Raw genomic sequence first — 15,424 nt, forward strand, 5'->3', positions numbered from 1 at the left:
GCTCAGCATTCAGCCTTCACAGGGGCCAAAGGTGAGGATGAGATGGCATGTTTAATAATGGAAACAAGGCTGGCATGACAGAAGCATTGTGAGGGAGGATGGCAAGCATGTGGGGTGGGAGACGTGGGCAGGATTTAGCTCGTCCAGTGCCTTGTAAGCCACAGCGAAGAGCTTGAGTTTTATTCTAAACCCAAAGGAAGCACGAATTGATTTTAAGCAGGGGGTGATTCAACTTATGTTTATAAATGTCATTTTGGCTGCTTTGTGGAGAATGGCTTGGAGAAGAGGGTGAGAAACTATGAGGAGGCTTTAGGGATAGACCATTCACAGGCTTTGCGCTTGGCCAAAGTAGCAGATCATGTACCTGGAGTCAGTAGCACTAACTTGCTTTTTTTTGCCTGAAACACTTACTCCTCTTTTGGTTTAGAGACACTGCATCAACTCATCAACTGATAACCTTTATCTAAGGACCACTCTGACTCAGTTGACTGTTGAAGCCGGTATCCAGTTTAACTCAAAGTGGGGTCTTTTTTTTCCTAACTGTTGAGTGGTCTCTTCTTTTCCTTCTTTTTGTTATTGTTGCTACTGCTATTGTTGCTATCCTTTCCTAGCCTTCCTTGATTCCTCTAGGCAATCTTTGTTATTTCATGCCACAACTACTCTCCCATTTTCCAGCTCAAGGAAGCTTTTCATATACTTAATCTTGTTAAGTCAAAATTTACATTGTCCACAGTATGTACTATGTAGAGAGTAGAAGAAATGGTTCTCCTATGATAAAGGAGATTATATCATGCTCACCATTTAACAATATATATAACATTAATATAACATAATATAACATTAATATAACATAAGGAGACTGCTAAGTGTGAGAATTATGATTGCCAAGGGCATGTGAGTTCAACTGATGTTGAGGAGGTAATATGCCAGGTCAGAGAAGGAGGCAGTTGTTCCAGGTTGGAGGAAAGTTTGCCTTGAATTGGCTTACCATGCTCAGGGGCCCATTTCACAGCCTATAGGCAGAGTGAGTCCTGCCCTTCCTTCAGAGTAGAGAGAGGAATAGATGTCAAGGATACAGACTCCCTAGGCTGTATAGATCTATTTGACTGTCATGACAAAACGCCATAAACGAGTGGCTTAAAAAAGACATTTTCTTACAGTTGTGGAATTTCCAAAAAAGTCCAAGATCAGGATGTCACCATGGTCAGTTTCTAATGAGACCTCTCTACCTAGCTTTGCAGATGACCATCTTTTCATTGCGTCCACACATAGAAGAAAGAGAGAGAGCAAGAGAGCAAGCTCTCTGGTATTTCTTCTTATTCCAGTTCTAACTCCATCATGAGGGCCACCCCCGCATGACCTCATCTAAAGCTAATTACCTCCTATCGGCCCCACCTCCAAATATCATCACATTGGGTGTTAGATTTGCAATATATAAATTTTAGGGGATGCAAGTTTATAACAGATTGTATCAAGTCTTCCTGGAATATGTTATCACAACCTTTTATGCTTCCCTTTCATAGGATGTATAAAATATGCATACATATCATGTGATTATATATTATATGATATAAAGTGTGTGTGTGTATATATATATATATAAATTTTGTGTATGTCTCTTCTATGAGACCAGGCTCCATAAACACAGGGACTCAGTCCTTTGCTCATTATTTTATCTCTGTTTAAATGATAGGTAGCTGGGCAGCCCAGGTGGCTCAGCGGTTTAGCGCCACCTTCAGCCCAGGGTGTGATCCTGGAGACCTGGGATCGAGTCCCAGGATGGGTTTCCTGCGTGGAGCCTGCTTCTCCCTCTGCCTGTGTCTCTGCCTCTCTCTCTCTCTCTCTCTGTGTCTCTCATGAATAAATAAATAAAAATATTTTAAAAAAATAAATGATAGGTAGCCAACACATATCGACTTAATGAATATGTTTAACTTTGAAATATGGTATAAATTTATATTTAAGCATTTTGTGATTTACACGTTGAGATTCTGCAATATTTAACTTTTTACAATGGAATGTATTGTAATGCGTGTAATACATGCTAAGAGAATACATGTAATGCATGCTAAGAAACTTCGAAAACATTGACCTATAGAGTTACCTGAGTGCCTCTCTATAAAGTCCTCTATCTATCATTTGCATTATGGGCAAACTGACAGAAATTTATAGTGTTACATAAAACCTTCTGTGGCTTATATTTGATAGCTTTTATTACAAAAATAATTTTCAATGCTTTGGGCCCAGAAATCCTAGCTAGGAACCTGGGACTCCTTATAATCTGGTCACAATCTACCCTCTGGTTTTGTCACCTATTCTCCTTCAGTCTCTTGGCTCCACAGACTGTTTACCAGTTTGTTTCAAAAACCTGCCCTGTATCTTGGCCTCTGTTACCTTCCTAGCCTCATTGATTGCATTCTGTGCTGAGCTTTTCCCAAGGCTATATATATATATATATATATATATATATATATATATATATATATTCCTATTTAATTCTTTAAAGGATCCTAAGAGGTAGGTATTATTTTACAAATTATAGCTGAAGAAATTGGGGGTCAGAGAAGTAAAATAACTTGCCTAAAATGACCCAATAAGTGGCAAACTCAAGTCCCTATCCCAAAGCCCATAATTCCCAACGTGATACCTTCACTTCTGAAAGGCTCTCCCAAATTTACCTAAATTTTCAAGCTTAACTTGGGTTGTACTTCCTCTTTATCTCTTCAGTTGATTGAATCATTCCTTTTAACATCAAAAATAGCTACTGTTTGTTGAGTGCCTACTATATGGTAACTTCTGTTAAGTTCTCACATACAAATTATTTTATTTAATCTCTCATTGACCTTATGAAATTAGTATAACATTATTGTAGATGAGAAGCTGGAATCTGATAGAGTATCTTGTTCGAGGTCACAGATCTATAATATTTCAAAGAAGGGATTCAAACCCCTATATGTATGGCTCTAGAGCCAAAGTTTTAACCTGCTTGTCATAATCTCCAGCTTTAGAAGTATCACCTTCTAGTTATGGGATAATGTATTAAAGTGAATAATTTGAATGAAGTTATGCTGATTAAAAATAATGACAAAGCGCAACCAACATAAACAACGCTGACCCACATAAAGGAGTATAAACTCTGCAGCTGTATTAGTCTCCTATGCCTGCTGCAACTAATTACCACAAATTTAGTGGCTTAACACAACACAATTTTATAATCCTACAACTCTGGAGGTCAGAAGTCCTAAAATCATGGTTTCAGCAGAGCTGCGTTGCTTCTCGAGTCTCCGGGAGGGAATCTGTTTTCTTGTCTTTTCCAGTTTTTGCATGCTGTCTGCATTCATTGGCTTATAGGCCCTTCTTCCATCTTCAAAATCAGGATTGTAGCATCTTCCAGTCTTTATCTCTGACTCTTAAAACTCTCTCTTATAAGGACTCTTGTGATTTTATTGGGCCTCTCTGGTTAATTCAAGATAATTTCCACGTGTCAAGATCTTCCATTTAATCAAAAGTCCCTTTTGACAGATCAGATAATTAGGTCATGGACATTTTTGGGGGGCATTATTCAGTTTACCACAGTGGTGGTGGTATGCAGGACCTTTGGCTCTCAGGAGCTGGCGAGAGGGGGATAAGGACTGATTTTTTTGGACCCATACTATTGGTATTTTTATTTTAAGGAAAGGCAGAGAGTAATGTTTAATCCAAAGGAAAAATGTCTGATGGTGAGATTTCAGGCACCTGCAGCATTTAAAAAAATTTAATAGGTAAATAATTTCCCATTGTACTAACACAAAACATCAGCCTAGAAAATTACACAGAAATTTCTCAGCAATTTCTTACTAAGGATAAGTGTGGTAATCAAATATCCTCTTTGTGAATCTCTTCAATCCCATTGAAGTGTTATGAGTGGAGACATGGTCAGATAGCAGGGCAGGATAGGCCTAGAGTTCCTTCAGCTGAAATGAGCACACCTCTTTTCTAGGTGGTATAGAGATGGCATCCAGGTACCTGACTTGATTATCTGGGTTTTCACTGCAAATGGGTTAAAGGACTGAAACTAAGTTTGTATTTGGTTGAATATCATTCCATTGCTCCATTCCATATGATTCATTGAAATGGAGAAATGTTTCTTTTATTTTTTTAAGATTTATTTACTTATTAAAGTGAGACAGAGAGCATGGGTGGGGTACAGTGGGGTGGAGGGATGGGGCAGAGGGGGAAGCTCCCTACTCAGCAGGGAGCCCAGGGCAATGCAATGCTGCATCCCAGGACCCTGAGATCATGACCTGAGTTGAAGGCAGAAATTTAACTGACTGAGCCACCCAGGTGCCCCTGGGGGAACATTTCTGAAGACAATGCAGGGAAAAGGGATGTCCTCTAGGAAAGAAGAGAAAAGGCTGCAGAAAGACCAATAGTTCTGAGTAGGGGAGTCAATGGAGCATGGGATTTTTTTCACCTTTAAAGAGGCACCACTTCCATGATCTTCTCTTTGTCCCTTTTTCCTCTTTAATGTCATAATCTGTGGTGGTGGCCCATGGTACAGGTGCTTGGGACAGGAAAGGTGAGAGATGGAGAAGGATTGGCAATGTGTATTGATCACATGACTTAGAAGTCAAATGGTTAAAGTGGAAACACAGTTGCTACAAATCAGATTGTTATCCTGGATGTACTATGGCATCTGTATTTTCACATGAACAATACGTGGCATCTGTATTTTCACATGAACAATACCGTTGAGAGCTGGGCTCTAAACTTCGTTTTGCTCTTCCGCTCCCAGTTCTGCAGTACAGGCAAGATTCCACAGCACAGACGGACTGCAGAACATTGAATTTTTTTTTTTTTTAAATCTTACTGATGTATGGTTGACATATAAAAAGTGGTTTGATTACCTTATTTTATCCCAAGTGGGGAATTACTGAGAAATTTCTGTGGGAATTTTTTTTTATGTTGGCGTTTGTGTTATTATAATAGGAAATTACTTACCTATTGAGTTGTACACATTTAATGAGTATAATTTCATGAGTTTTGGGATAAGTATACACTCACGAAACCATCATCCCTACCAAAGCTGCAAATATATTTATCACCTCCCAAAGTTTCCTTCTTTTCCTAGTAGTAGTAGTAGTAGTAGTAGTAGAACACGTAACATAATATCTTCTTAGCAAATAATAATAATACCTTCTTAGCAAATTTTAAGTATATAATACAGTATTGTTAGCTCTGGGCATTATACTGTGTAGTAGATATCCAAAACTTATTTATCTCATATAACTAAATGCTGGATTTCTTAAGGCTGCTAGATCTAGCACTCAGAGCAAAGATATAGATGTAACTCTAGCATCTTGCAAATAGAAATGCAAATTTCTGTTAAAGTAAAGAAAGTGAATAGTGGGCATTTGCAGAGTAACCTGAAGGAAGTAAATATCTTTAGTGAGAGAATTTTTAAATAGTTAATCCAACTATAAGGTATTTTGTGAGTTATCTGGTTAATTGCAGTTTATATCTTGTGTGTATATATATATCTTTATATTCACATTTAGTGAACTGGTTAAAACACCAATTCTTGAGGAATGTTGGCTTAACAAGATGTATTTAAGTTTCAACATGTTACGTGTTAACACTTTACGCTCTGGGGAAAAAAATTGAAGCTACTCTTTCAGCATTAGATCTGCCTCAGCCTGCATAACCTCTCCTTTGCATATTTACCTTATCCAAGCTGACATCCACACTGATGTGTTAGTGCCAACGTAACCCCCCATTTCAAGAGAATTTGCTTTTAAAAAGAGTCTGAAGTAAATGATACTTTCTACTGTAACTAATACAGAATTGCAGGCAAAAATAGAGAACATATTTGGAAAAAAGGGATTTCCTCCTACAAATAACCACCACATTTTTTTAAACCACATTTTATAGTCTGGTATCCCAATTCCCCTTACCATGAAAAGGAATTTAAATGCCGCTCATTTCTCTCTCAGTGTAATGTCTACGTATTTTTTTCTAAAGTCCCAATGTCTGGAACACATACAAACCTATTAACAGTTGACTTGGGGATGGACTTCCAAAGGTTGGTTGGCCATCATTTCCCAGTGTTAGGGCCAGGGCTGAATCAGCAGCATAACACCCTACAAGCCCTGGAACATCTGGAACAACAGCAGAGGTGTAAAGGCAATAATTTTTCATGGCCAGATCTGAGACTAATTCAAACACAAACAAATTCAATCTGATGATAAATTCGCTTGGCTCTTGCTCTTGTGTTGGAAGCATCAAGTCCCTGCCAGCACAACCAGTATGGCTGAAAGGAGAAAGTTGAAACAGCATTTAGATGGTACTAATACGGCTGCAATATAATCCTTTCCCTGGTTTCAAGTCTCTGCCTGCCAGGGCTCTTGGCCACCATCCCAGGACTTAATTGCATTTTGCAAGTAGCCGTAGTGCACTTGCCACTATATCTCCCTAACTAATTTCAGTCACAATCCTCATATTCAATTCAGTAAAAAGGAACTGCAATACCTCTGACAGAAAAATGGAAGTGTTACAAAGATTGGCTCAATTAAGGGAATAGCTGGTTTGGAGGTTAAAATAGGTGGACAAATCATAGCCTTGAAGTCTAGAATTCTATTTTTTTATGAAAGCAACATAGAGGAAATGGTTAAGATTTGAGACATTAATAATGTCTCAAATGATAAGATTTGAGACATTGCTACTATTTATTGTTGATATATATTTTCAAGTGAACTGGATTTTAATTGGAATTTGGCCTTAAAGTAATTGAGGGGCAATGAGGCTTAGTGGAATAAGCACTGGTTTCATTCTGGAGACTACTGGCTGTAGGCCAGATGAATGGTTTGGATCTCACCTGTGCTAGTTACTAAATGCATGCACTTGAAGAAGCCACTTGAAATTGCTGTATCTCCATTTTCTCATCAACATATCAAGGATAAGAAAATATTTCCCTTTCTTTCTTTCTTTCTTTCTTTCTTTCTTTCTTTCTTTCTTTCTTTCTTTCTTTCTTTCTTTCTTTTTTTGATTTAAAGCCTTATATTAAAATGTAACTAGTGACTCTTTCCAGTAAGTAGTTCTAGTAAAATAAATGGATATTTAGCAACCACAGCCATCTGTAAAGTTGTGAGGAAGGCTGGAGGAAGGTGACAAAAAGCATGAGTTTTGTGAATGTCAACATTATAAACAAAAAGAATACATTGGACATTTGACCTCCTTGAGCTAATTCTAATTAGAATAGGCAACCCCATATTTCCCTTAGGCTACAGTGCAGTGGGAAGGGAGTTGCTCATATACCAACTGACATCTATTGAGCTCTTACAGTGTGCTTGATGCTAAGCTAGCCATTGTGGGAATTATACAACGTTCTAGTCTCGGTCCTTAAGGAGACCACAACCCAGATGAAGAAGCGAGACCCAAATATCATGGGAATTGGACAAGAAAATATATACATACAAGGTGTTGAATACTTATTTTATTTTTTTATTTTATTTTATTTTATTTTATTTTATTTTATTTTATTTTATTTTATTTTATTTTATTTTTTATTGGTGTTCAATTTACCAACATACAGAATAAACCCAGTGCCTGTCACCCAATCACTCCCACCCCCCGCCCTCCTCCCCTTCTATCACCCCTAGTTCGTTTCCCAGAGTTAGGAGTCTTTACGTTATGTCTCCCTTTCTGATATTTCCCACACATTTCTTCTCCCTTCCCTTATATTCCCTTTCACTTTTATTTATATTCCCCAAATGAATGAGAACATATAATGTTTGTCCTTCTCCAACTGACTTCCTTCACTCAGCACAATACCCTCCAGTTCCATCCACGTTGAAGCAAATGGTGGGTATTTGTCATTTCTAATAGCTGAGTAATATTCCATTGTATACATAGACCATATCTTCTTTATCCATTCATCTTTCGTTGGACACCGAGGCTCCTTCCACAGTTTGGCTATCATGGCCATTGCTGCTATAAACATCGGGGTGCAGGTGTCCCGGTGTTTCATTGCATCTGTATCTTTGGGGTAAATCCCCAACAGTGCAATTGCTGGGTCGTAGGGCAGGTCTATTTTTAACTGTTTGAGGAACCTCCACACAGTTTTCCAGAGTGGCTGCACCAGTTCACATTCCCACCAACAGTGTAAGAGGGTTCCTTTTCTCCGCATCCTATTCAACATTTGTTGTTTCCTGCCTTGTTAATTTTCCCCATTCTCACTGGTGTGAGGTGGTATCTCATTGTGGTGTTTTTTTTTTTGTTGTTGTTGTTTTTTTTTAAGATTTTATTTACTTATTCATGAGAGACACACACAGAGAGAGAGAGGCAGAGACACAGTCAGAGGGAGAAGCAGGCTCCATGCAGGGAGCCTGACGAGGGACTCGATCCCGGGTCTCCAGGATCACGCCCTGGGCTGATGGCAGGGCTAAACCGCTGACCCACCCAGGCTGCCCCTCATTGTGGTTTTGATTTGTATTTCCCTGATGGCAAGTGATGCAGAGCATTTTCTCATGTGCGTGTTGGCCATGTCTATGTCTTCCTCTGTGAGATTTCTGTTCATGTCTTTTGCCCATTTCATGATTGGATTGTTTGTTTCTTTGGTGTTGAGTTTAATAAGTCCTTTATAGATCTTGGAAACTAGCCCTTTATCTGTTACGTCATTTGCAAATATCTTCTCCCATTCTGTAGGTTGTCTTTTAGTTTTGTTGACTGTATCCTTTGCTGTGCAAAAGCTTCTTATCTTGATGAAGTCCCAATAGTTCATTTTTGCTTTTGTTTCTTTTGCCTTCATGGAAATATCTTGTAAGAAGTTACTGTGGCCGAGTTCAAAAAGGGTGTTGCCTGTGTTCTCCTCTAGGATTTTGATGGAATCTTGTCTCACATTTAGATCTTTCATCCATTTTGAGTTTATCTTTGTGGCTGGTGCAAGAGAGTGGTCTAGTTTCATTCTTCTGCATGTGGATGTCCAATTTTCCCAGCACCATTTATTGAAGAGACTGTCTTTCTTCCAATGGATAGTCTTTCCTCCTTTATCGAATATTAGTTGACCATAAAGTTCAGGATCCACTTCTGGGTTCTCTATTCTGTTCCATTGATCTATGTGTCTGTTTTTGTGCCAGGACCACATTGTCTTGATGACCACAGCTTTGTAGTACAACCTGAAATCTGGCATTGTGATGTCCCCAGCTATGGTGTTCTTTTTTAAAATTCCCCTGGCTATTCGGGGTCTTTTCTGATTCCACACAAATCTTAAAATAATTTGTTCTAACTCTCTGAAGAAAGTCCATGGTATTTTGATAGGGATTGCATTAAACGTGTATATTGCCCTGGGTAACATTGACATTTTCACAATATTAATTCTGCCAATCCATGAGCATGGAATATTTTTCCATCTCTTTGTGTCTTCCTTAATTTCTTTCAGAAGTGTTCTATAGTTTTTAGGGTATAGATCCTTTACATCTTTGGTTAGGTTTATTCCTAGGTATCTTATGCTTTTGGGTCCAATTGTAAATGGGATTGACTCCTTAATTTCTCTTTCTTCAGTCTCATTGTTAGTGTATAGAAATGCCACTGATTTCTGGGCATTGATTTTGTATCCTGCCACGCTACCGAATTGCTGTATGAGTTCTAGCAATCTTGGGGTGGAGACTTTTGGGTTTTCTATGTAGAGTATCATGTCATCGGCGAAGAGGGAGAGTTTGACTTCTTCTTTGCCAATTTGAATGCCTTTAATGTCTTTTTGTTGTCTGATTGCTGAGGCTAGGACTTCCAGTACTATGTTGAATAGCAGTGGTGAGAGTGGACATCCCTGTCTTGTTCCTGATCTTAGGGGAAAGGCTTCCAGTGCTTCCCCATTGAGAATGATATTTGCTGTGGGCTTTTCATAGATGGCTTTTAAGATGTTGAGGAATGTTCCCTCTATCCCTACACTCTGAAGAGTTTTGATCAGAAATGGATGCTGTATTTGTCAAATGCTTGCTCTGCATCTAATGAGAGGATCATATGGTTCTTGGTTTTTCTCTTGCTGATATGATGAATCACATTGATTGTTTTTGCGAGTGTTGAACCAGCCTTGTGTCCCGGGGATAAATCCTACTTGGTCATGGTGAATAATTTTCTTAATGTACTGTTGGATCCTATTGGCCAGTATCTTGTTGAGAATTTTTGCATCCATGTTCATCAGGGATATTGGTCTGTAATTCTCCTTTTTGGTGGGGTCTTTGTCTGGTTTTGGAATTAAGGTGATGCTGGCCTCATAGAACGAATTTGGAAGTACTCCATCTCTTTCTATCTTTCCAAACAGCTTTAGGAGAATAGGTATGGTTTCTTCTTTAAACGTTTGATAGAATTCCCCTGGGAAGCCATCTGGCCCTGGACTTTTGTGTCTTGGGAGGTTTTTGATGACTACTTCAATTTCCTCCCTGGTTATTGGCCTGTTCGGTTTTCTATTTCTTCCTGTTCCAGTTTTGGTAGTTTGTGGCTTTCCAGGAATGTGTCCATTTCTTCTAGATTGCCTAATTTATTGGCGTATAGCTGTTCATAATATGTTTTTAAAATCGTTTGTATTTCCTTGGTGTTGGTAGTGATCTCTCCTTTCTCATTCATGATTTTATTAATTTGAGACTTCTCTCTCTTCTTTTTAATAAGGCTGGCTAATGGTTTATCTATCTTATTAATTCTTTCAAAGAACCAACTCTTGGTTCTGTTGATCTGTTCCACAGTTCTTCTGGTCTCGATTTCGTTGAGTTCTGCTCGAATCTTTATTAACTCCCTTCTTCTCTTGGGTGTAGGATCTATTTGCTGTTTTTTCTCTAGCTCCTTTATGTGTAAGGTTAGCTTTTGTATTTGAGTTCTTTCCAGTTTTTGAATGGATGCTTGTATTGCGATGTATTTCCCCCTTAGGACTGCTTTTGCTGCATCCCAAAGATTTTGAACGGTTGTATCTTCATTCTCATTAGTTTCCATGAATCTTTTTAATTCTTCCTTAATTTCCTGGTTGACCCTTTTATCTTTTAGCAGGATGTTCCTTAACCTCCACGTGTTTGAGGTCCTTCCAAATTTCTTGTTGTGATTTAGTTCTAATTTCAAGTCATCATCGTATGAGAATATGCAGGGGACGATCCCAATCTTTTGGTATCGGTTCAGACCCAATTTGTGACCCAGTATGTGGTCTATTCTGGAGAAAGTTCCATGTGCACTTGAGAAGAATGTGTATTCAGTTGAGTTTGGATGTAAAGTTCTGTAGATATCTGTGAAATCCATCTGGTCCAGTGTATCATTTAAACTCTCGTTTCTTTGGAGATGTTGTGCTTAGAAGACCTATCGAGGGTAGAAAGAGCTAGATTGAAGTCACCAAGTATAAGTGTATTATTATCTAAGTATTTCTTCACTTTATTAATTGATTGATATATTTGCCACTCCCACATTTGGGGCATATATATTGAGGATTGTTAAGTCCTCTTGTTGAATAGATCCTTTAAGTATGATATAGTGTCCCTCTTCATCTCTCACTACAGTCTTCGGGGTAAATTTTAGTTTATCTGATATAAGGATGGCTACCCCTGCTTTCTTTTGAGGACCATTCGAATGGTAAATGTTTCTCCAACCTTTTATTTTCAGGCTGTAGGTGTCCTTCTGTCTAAAATGAGTCTCTTATAGACAGCAAATAGATGGGTCCTGCTTTTTTTATCCGATCTGAAACCCTGTGCCTTTTGATGGGGTCATTAAGCCCGTTCACGTCAGAGTTACCATTGATAGATATGAGTTTAGTGTCACCATGATATCTATTCAGTCCTTGTTTTTGTGGATTGTTCCACTGAACTTCTTTTTTTTTTTTTATTATTTTTTTTTATTTTTTTATTGGTGTTCAATTTACTAACATACAGAATAACACCCAGTGCCCGTCACCCATTCACTCCCACCCCCCGCCCTCCTCCCCTTCTACCACCCCTAGTTCGTTTCCCAGAGTTAGCAGTCTTTACGTTCTGTCTCCCTTTCTGATATTTCCCACACATTTCTTCTCCCTTCCCTTATTTTCCCTTTCACTATTATTTATATTCCCCAAATGAATGAGAACATATAATGTTTGTCCTTCTCCGACTGACTTACTTCACTCAGCATAATACCCTCCAGTTCCATCCACGTTGAAGCAAATGGTGGGTATTTGTCATTTCTAATAGCTGAGTAATATTCCATTGTATACATAAACCACATCTTCTTTATCCATTCATCTTTCGTTGGACACCGAGGCTCCTTCCACAGTTTGGCTATCGTGGCCATTGCTGCTAGAAACATCGGGGTGCAGGTGTCCCGGCGTTTCATTGCATTTGTATCTTTGGGGTAAATCCCCAACAGTGCAATAGCTGGGTCGTAGGGCAGGTATATTTTTAACTGTTTGAGGAACCTCCACACAGTTTTCCAGAGTGGCTGCACCAGTTCACATTCCCACCAACAGTGTAAGAGGGTTCCCTTTTCTCCGCATCCTCTCCAACATTTGTTGTTTCCTGCCTTGTTAATTTCCCCCATTCTCACTGGTGTGAGGTGGTATCTCATTGTAGTTTTGATTTGTATTTCCCTGATGGCAAGTGATGCAGAGCATTTTCTCATATGCATGTTGGCCATGTCTATGTCTTCCTCTGTGAGATTTCTGTTCATGTCTTTTGCCCATTTCATGATTGGATTGTTTGTTTCTTTGGTGTTGAGTTTAAGAAGTTCTTTATAGATCTTTTTTGAACTCGGCCATAGTAACTTCTTGCAAGATACATCCACGAAGGCAAAAGAAACAAAAGCAAAAATGAACTATTGGGACTTCATCAAGATAAGAAGCTTTTGCACAGCAAAGGATACAGTCAACAAAACTCAAAGACAACCTACAGAATGGGAGAAGATATTTGCAAATGACATATCAGATAAAGGGCTAGTTTCCAAGATCTATAAAGAACTTCCACTGAACTTCTTAAAGGGGAATTTTAAGAGTCCCCCTTAAAATTTCTTGCAGAGCTGGTTTGGAAGTCACATATTCTTTCAGTTGCTGCCTGTCTTGGAAGCTCTTTATCTCTCCTTCCATTTTGAATGAGAGCCTTGCTGGATAAAGTATTCTTGGTTGCATGTTCTTCTCATTTAGGACCCTGAATATATCCTGCCAGCCCTTTCTGGCCTGCCAGGTCTCTGTGGAGAGGTCCGCTGTTACCCTAATACTCCTCCCCATAAAAGTCAGGGATTTCTTGTCTCTTGCTGCTTTAAGGATCTTCTCTTTATCTTTGGAATTTGCAAGCTTCACTATTAAATGTCGAGGTGTTGAACGGGTTTTATTGATTTTAGGGGGGGATCTCTCTATTTCCTGGATCTGAATGCCTGTTTCCCTTCCCAGATTAGGAAAGTTTTCAGCTAGTATTTGTTCAAATACATATTCTGGCCCTCTGTCCCTTTCGGCGCCCTCGGGAACACCAATAAAATGTAAGTTTTTCTTCCTCAGGCTGTCGTTTATTTCCCTTAATCTATCTTCATGGTCTTTTGTTTGTCTCTTTTTTCCTCAGCTTCCCTCTTTGCTATCAACTTGTCTTCTATGTCACTCACTCGTTCTTCCATCTCGGTAACCCTCGTCGTTAGGACTTCTAGTTTGGATTGCATCTCATTCAATTGATTTTTAATTTCTGCCTGATTAGCTCTAAATTCTGCAGTCATGAAGTCTCTTGAGTCCTTTATGCTTTTTTCTAGAGCCACCAGTAGCTGTATAATAGTGCTTCTATACTGGCTTTCTGACATTGAATTGTAATCCAGATTTTGTAACTCTGTGGGAGAGAGGACTGTTTCTGATTCTTTCTTTTGAGGTGAGGTTTTCCTTCTAGTCATTTTGCTCAGTGCAGAGTGGCCAAAAGCAAGTTGTATTGGGAAAAGGAGAAAAAGAGAGGAGAGAAAGAAGGAAAGAAAGAGAAAGAGGAAAAAAAAGGAAGAAAAAACGAAAAAAAGAAGATAAAGAAAAAGAAAAAACGAAAAAAATGGGGGTGGGGGAAGGAAACAAATCAAAAAGCAAAACAAAACAAAACAAAACAATAAGAACCACGGGGGAGTATCTTCTGATTCTGTGTACTTTAAGTCCCTTGGCTTCCCCTGGGACTTGTCCGTCTAGCTGGTCTTCTGGGGAAGGGGCCTGTTGTGCTGATTTTCAGGTGTCAGCAGTTGGGGGAGCTGCTCTGCCCCCTGCCTGGTGCAGGGCTCAGTGGGGGTTGTTTACCCCGTGAGGCCCCTGGAGCAACAGCATCAGGGGCAGCGGCCAGCTCTGGAGCCCTGGATTCAGCCCCGCAGTACCTCCGCAGCTCTCTGTCCGCAGGGCCTGGAGGCTCCGGGGCGGGGCCGCTGATCTGCTCAGCTGGGGCAGGAGCGTCCTTGCGGTCCTGGGCCCTCCCGGCCTCTGCCTGTCCCGGGGGAGGCCGGATCCTGGGCCGTGTCCCGGCGCCCTGTGCTCCGGGGCCTGCGCTGTTGGATTCGCGCTCCCGCCCCGCAGCCCCCTCCGCGGAGCCGCCCCCGAGCACCCCCCCCCCCCAAGCTGCTCCCGGTCCCGCCGTGCGCGCTGCAGCCCTTAGGGAGCTCGGCGCACTCTCCCGGGGCGCAGGTGTCTGTTACTGTCCCCGGGAGCCCGAGGGCATCCCCGCCCTCCTGGGTCCTGCTCCACTCCCTGCGAGCCCCTTTCCCCCGGGAAGGTCGGTGCAGCTCCTGCGTCTCCGGGACGGGGCTCTCCTGTCCTGGGGACACTCGCCCCGGCCTCAGCCCGGCTCCTCGCGGGGTCCCTCCCCCTTGGAGGCCTTTGTTTCTTTATTTCTTTTTTCCCGTCTTCCTACCTTGATAGAAGCGCGAACTCTTCTCACTGTAGCATTCCAGCTGGTCTCTCTTTAAATCTCAGGCCGAATTCATAGATTTTCAGGATAATTTGAAGGTTTTCTAGGTAATTTGGTGGAGACAGGTGATTTGGAGACCCTACTCTTCCCCCAGCTTGCCTCTCCCTCTTTGAATACATATTTTAAAGGCAATATGAAGTCCTAAGAGGAAGAAAAGAAAAAGAAAATAACAGTTTGAAGAGGTTTCTGGATTTGAATAGGGCCTATGAGGTAGGTTAGAAATAGGGAAAAAGTTAGATGTTTCAGGAGAGGGGAACATAACCAATTAAAGTAAAGAGGAGGGAATAAGAATGATGAAAAGACAGGTGGCTATGTTAAGTAAAATGTGATTCATAAACCTTGTCACAGCTCTGGTGTAAGCAGATATGTTACTCACCAAAAAGGCATCATGCTTTTAAAACCCACACCAAACAGTAACTCATATAACTCGGAAATGTCTGATTCTTTCTAAAAGACAGCAGGGGCTGTAGATAAACAAAGCTAAACTGAAAATGATGAGAACAAATGTAGAAGAACACACGAAAATAAAAGGACCA

At 40.3% G+C, this 15,424-nt stretch overlaps 1 long non-coding RNA gene across 1 annotated transcript; it reads right to left on the reverse strand.

The window, feature by feature from the left end:
- Positions 1 to 3,156: 3,156 nt before the first annotated feature.
- Positions 3,157 to 15,125, reverse strand: LOC140600218 (uncharacterized). The gene is made up of 3 exons (XR_012003434.1): positions 14,832 to 15,125; positions 6,027 to 6,289; positions 3,157 to 3,512 (listed from the first exon to the last, which is right to left on the reverse strand). It is a non-coding gene; the product is annotated as an uncharacterized lncRNA (long non-coding RNA).
- Positions 15,126 to 15,424: the final 299 nt, after the last annotated feature.

The sequence above is a fragment of the Canis lupus genome, chromosome 11 (assembly GCF_048164855.1).
Source record: "Canis lupus baileyi chromosome 11, mCanLup2.hap1, whole genome shotgun sequence".
Taxonomy (NCBI): domain Eukaryota; kingdom Metazoa; phylum Chordata; class Mammalia; order Carnivora; family Canidae; genus Canis; species Canis lupus.